The sequence below is a fragment of the Apostichopus japonicus genome, chromosome 6 (genome assembly GCF_037975245.1).
Source record: "Apostichopus japonicus isolate 1M-3 chromosome 6, ASM3797524v1, whole genome shotgun sequence".
Classification (NCBI taxonomy): Eukaryota; Metazoa; Echinodermata; class Holothuroidea; order Aspidochirotida; family Stichopodidae; genus Apostichopus; species Apostichopus japonicus.
In genome coordinates, this window is record NC_092566.1 from 9941683 (window position 1) to 9947331 (window position 5649).

Sequence of the window (5649 nt, forward strand, 5' to 3'; positions counted from 1 at the left end):
TTCTTCTATCCGTCCTCCCTACATTTACACACGTTCGTTAATTGTTTTAAAAGGCCCAGATGCAATTTAAAGCCTATATGGGTGTTAATTTTACCGATCTAAGGGTACCTTTCATCAAAAATTAAGACGCTCCTTGCCAACTGATGATGGCGCTCCGCTTAGATAGTGACGTTTAACAAAAGTTGTACATCACCATCCGACCATATGTTCTACTATCAATCCTCTTCAATTTTTTAAACGATAATTAACTATCTAGATACAATTGCAGACATGAGATCTATGCATATTTCTAGGATGGGTACATGCAGCTTAGAGCACTCGGGAAGTGCCGTTTCCGGCCATCTGGAGGGTTTGTAAAGCCCAAAAAATTCTTGTACGCTACGCGCCAACTGATGGTGGCGCTCTGCTTAGATAGTCTTGCTGGCAGGTTTGCTCCCCCCCCCCCACCTCCCCACTTTCACAACTCAAATCCCGCCCCAGCACTTGCACAATGATGGATCAAATTGTGCCAAAGTTCAAACGCAGGGGAATGTGTTTACATTAGTATCGGCGATGACGCCATTATTGATTATACTAATATTATATAGTTTAGCTGCACATAAACGTTGATTGTACATTGCGAGTCAATAGGTCATATCACACAAAACGTGTGTGTAGCCTATATCTACGTACATCATACTATATTATTGCGACTTTCATTTTATAGGAAGTGCATGGAGTGTAATTGAGACAACGCCTACCACACAATTCTCAAGAAAAACTATAGTCCTGTAGAAACGAATCTGTAACAAGAACGCTTATTCGATCATCTATAAGAAGGTAAGTTTTCACCGTAGTCTTGTTTTATCATCTCATGTTCGATAACAGTGACATTCACCGGCTTTTTGCATATAGTCCATTGTACATGATTATATACATCGTATCATAGCTTCACACTACATGGTTTTTGATAGATCGATTGCCAGTCAATAATACATATCAAACAAAAACGTGTGTGTATATTCAATACGTACATCATACACGATTATTGCAGTGTTAATTCTAGGCAGTGCATGTAGAATTCAGGCAACGCCAACCTCATTCTTACTAAAGACTGGTCCTGTAGGAACGAAACTGTAACAAGAAAGCCTGTTTGATCAACTTAGTAGGCAAGTTTTAACCATAGTCTTGTTTTATAAGTTTCTGTTCGTTGACAGCGACACTCACCAGATTTTTGCGTATAGTCCTTTACATATATAGTCCTGTATATCCTGTATATTTCATATATATATATATATATATATATATATATATATATATATATATATATATATATATATATATATATATATATATATATATATATATATACATATATATACGCATGTGGTATATATACGCATGTGATATGACAGATTGTAATAATATATATATACATATCTTAATACATATATATGTAATATTAGGCGTATTGAAAATGAGGGGCTATCTTTGTTTTTCGCAATTTAGCTCATTCAGCGAAGACAAATGGCGGCTGATATGAACATCCCTGATGGCATACCTGATCAAGACAGCCTAGTTGTCACTGATGAAGATTTACAGGTTTGTAAACAAGATTTAATTCTGGACATAGTAAACAATCATAAAGACAAAAAAATCAACAAGGTAAGATCTTTTTCTTCTTCTTCTTCTATTTCAGTTTCTTTCGGGAAATGTACCTAGCGGATGGAAAGTTTTAGGTCGCGCGCTTGGGTTTCAGCCTGCTGAATTGGATGCAATTGAAATAGACAATCACGGACCGACAGGAGGCCACAGGGAAACAGTCTACAATATGTTGTTGAAATGGAAGAGAAGGCATGGGGGCAATGCCACAGTATACGCATTAAAACAGGCTCTGAAAAAGGCAGAGATGGAGGGCATCTTACTATAGAAATCGAGCAAAACATTCTTTAACCGGTATACATTGCTTAAAAAATTGTATAGACAATTTGTTCTTTTCGCTTTTGGAGGTGGAGGAAGGAGGGGGTTGTATAATGTTACTTGTGGTTTAATTAAATAGCTGAACGTTGATATGTTATTAAGCTTAGAGTATATTAATCATTGGTTCACACCATTGCACTGAAGTGGACTATATCACATACAAATATGCAGTTCTATGTTAGAAACAAAACACATTGAGGGTTAAACGATTTAACCACTGATTTAGATACAAACCTTCAATGATTTTTTTTAATGGAATAAATATGAAAATCAACCATGAAAACTTTGCTAAGCCATTTATTTTACATAAAAATGTTCAATCAATTTACATTGGCAGTACTTACCTGGACTTTATATAACATAATAAGAAAAGTGTAAAAAAAAAATGACATGCAGTAACCCCAAACATGAAAATGGGACTGAGCACTATACCAATTGTTGTGTTGACCTTATTATGTCTCACCTTATATTGTCAGAACTGTTCCTACTTGCAACGGTGTGTGCACTCAGGTGTTGAGAACTAGAAGGTCAAAGGTCGGTCGGTGGTTCCTATCTGTTCATAAAAGTTTATCACTTGTCAATAAAAACATCAAATTTAGTTCTGACCAGGTTTACAAGTTCATATAGCCTAGCATAGATATACCCACACCTTAGATTAATTCTAGAAATAGACAGTACTGTTCGAATGCAATGTTTGTAAACTTTATAGCTTTATAAGTGAATCTGATGGTAAGTGGATTATGCTGGTGCATTTTGGTACTGAACTTGTATTGTAAGCACCTACTTTTATAAAAAGTTACGACTCATAGGCTATGCAGTGGTTTGTTATCTTGAAGCAAGGGGTCTTGGAATACTACTATTACATGTAAGTAAAATTGTCAGAACTGTTCTTCCTCGCAACGGTACGTATGCACTGTGTTGAGAACTAGATTTAAGGCCATTTTTTTATTAGATAAATATACGGCTCTGGGTTGAGCTAATAAATACCACTGAAAAGTGTAAATTATGTGCGTGAGTGTGCGTACGAAAAGGAGTATTTTCACCCCCGTAGCAGTAGTCTAATTTGCTCCGGCGAAATTCCCCCCGAATAACGATGTGGTGGGATGGTCTCCCTCCCCACCCCACCCAGGCCTCTCCCCACCCCAACCCAACCCACCCCTTGCGCTCGCCACTGGCCAGAAGTAATATTCATTCTCTAAGTTAAATTACCCAAAGTTACTATATTTTTCGCCAGAAATGTACCTATGTTTTCCAATATCATATTAGTGTTATAATCCACCTGATTGACAAAATCTTTGGGCTCTGTATGGCTGTGACCCAGCAATTGTTTCCTTATAATGATACTCCTACACTGAACAATTCATCCGGTGTCGTGTTCTGTAAATAAACTTTCGTATAATGTACGACAAGTGGAAAACCCCTATATTTCGTAATATTGAATCATTCTATTATCAGCGCGAACTAACCAAAAAGAAAGCCTTTATAAAGATTGCCTGAGTCGTGGTTTTGATTGGAAAACCCCAATGTTTCGAAAGTATATAGAAACAGTATAATCGATATACAACATGTCTCCCGCACATTGTACATATAGGTAAGAACGAAACAAAATTATGGTATTCGTGCATATTCAGCGCCAGATCAAAGCATCTAACATGAGGAAAACTGTATTTTACAAGTTTGATGTCCGCGTGTCATTGCTTATGCCTTATATGTAAATATATTAATTGGAAATTGGCTTATTCTGTGCGAAGGGAATAACTAAACAGAGCCTTATCATAATTTGATTGTAGGGGTGGTTAAGGCTATCCGATATAACGGATAGTTACATTTTATATAATGAAACGTATATAGAATCAGGTTTTGAAATTTGTTCCGTTAGCAAAGTTCCAATTCTTCGGCATAATCGTTTTATTTACTTTATTCTTAAGAGATCAATTAAGGGAGGACATTCTACGACGAGAATAATTACCCTTAATAAAGGCGACGACGAATGCGGCGATAAACTGCAGATATTTCAAAGTTCGGCTACGAGACGTTTATCTCCGGCACCACCCCATTCCTAAGTTTTATATTATTGTATATACTTCTGAAAGAAGATAAACGAATGGGGTTATTCAAAATATTTAAATGACGTAATATTCCGGTGGCCCAATTTGATTGACATGTTTGTGTACGGTGTGTATGTGTGTGTGTGTGTGGGGGGGGTGTGGGGGGGGTAGGAGCATAACCTACTGTATTTTTCTACACTTTCTGTTCCTTTGTAATTTGGTCTCTAAGTCCTAGCAGAAGTTATCAAGAGGTAAACGCTACCAGATACTTAAGGATTTATAACTCCCGTGAAAATGGTTATATTATATTATGTGTTATATTTTGTGTTATATTATGTGTAAAATATGTGTGAAATATCCGACTACAAGCAAGAGCTATAAGCCTCCGTGTGTCTATAAACCATCACAATGTATACATTCTTATGTGTGTTTTTATTTGGTGGGGGTTGGGGGGGGGGATTTGTTTGTCCTAAGGTTCTCATGGTCGTATCATGTATATAGGGTTTGAACATGTTCTCACGGATCGCATGGTGGCCCCTTTATGTAGTCTAAAACGACCATAGAAAGTGCACGGAATGTTCATTTTCAGTATACATAATACAAGTATGTTTAAAGTTTCTTATCCATACGAATCTAAATTTAGCGATCCGCTGAAAATATTGTTAGGTTACGTTAAATTGCAGATCTGGTTAACAATTACGACAAATAGCACTTTGTATAGCCTTTGTAAAATATGAGTCAGGCCTGGGTATATGTGAGGCCATTGCCGCAACAACAAAAAAACAACAACAGACAAAAATTATAATTAAACGTAAAAAACAACACAAAAGAAAGGTTACAAACAAACTTTCATGAAAACAAAAATAAAGAAAATAGAAACCAAGTTTAAGACGACAAAAGGGTAAATTAAAAAGACAAAGAATTACAGAAACTTTCAACTGACCAAACGTTAGGTAAAGAAACGCAAAACGAATAAACACAAGAAAAGTTTAATCTTAAAAAGGTAAGAAGCGTACACATCACACCTTTAAAAAAAATAATTAAGCACAAAAAAACAATTGCAAATAATATATTGCAATTAAACGAAATACAAATACAAGTTAATAATGTAAAATATTACAAAGAACTAATTGATGTAAACGCTGTTGCTGTAAAGTTGTGATGCAATAGGAGTTCTGTGTGGACGGTGTGGAACCATTGTGGTAGTTTAAATCCCCTTGGCTTTTGGGGCTTTTCCTATGGATCGGCATGTGGTATCAGGCTTATCCTACGATTGTGATGTAACACATGTGATATTTTCCACGGGCACTCATGTGATCACATTCATCTCTGTAAAGGAGTACAATTGTTTGGGAATGGTAGGAATGCACTGTAGTATTTGTGTATTATGTCTTAAGCTAAGTTGTAGGGTAAAGTTCATCATTTGTATACATGTGGTATTTCCACGTATTGTTAAGGGATTTATATAAAATTCATTACCTGGGAGGGACAGACCAGTCTACTCTGGTTGCTGTTGGACGAAACACTCTTGATGGTATAGGCTTCAGGGCCACGTAGCCTCAAGTTTGTACCACATATCCAGCACAAGACACTTAACCTTATACTGTAAGAAGTTCTTTTCAATATATCGCTGTTGAAAATA

At 36.3% G+C, this 5649-nt stretch overlaps 1 long non-coding RNA gene across 1 annotated transcript; it reads left to right on the forward strand.

Moving 5' to 3' along the window:
* The first annotated feature begins 585 nt into the window (after positions 1-585).
* Positions 586-5649, forward strand: LOC139968934 (uncharacterized). Its single transcript, XR_011793589.1, has 3 exons — positions 586-819; positions 1489-1581; positions 1679-5649. It is a non-coding gene; the product is annotated as an uncharacterized lncRNA (long non-coding RNA).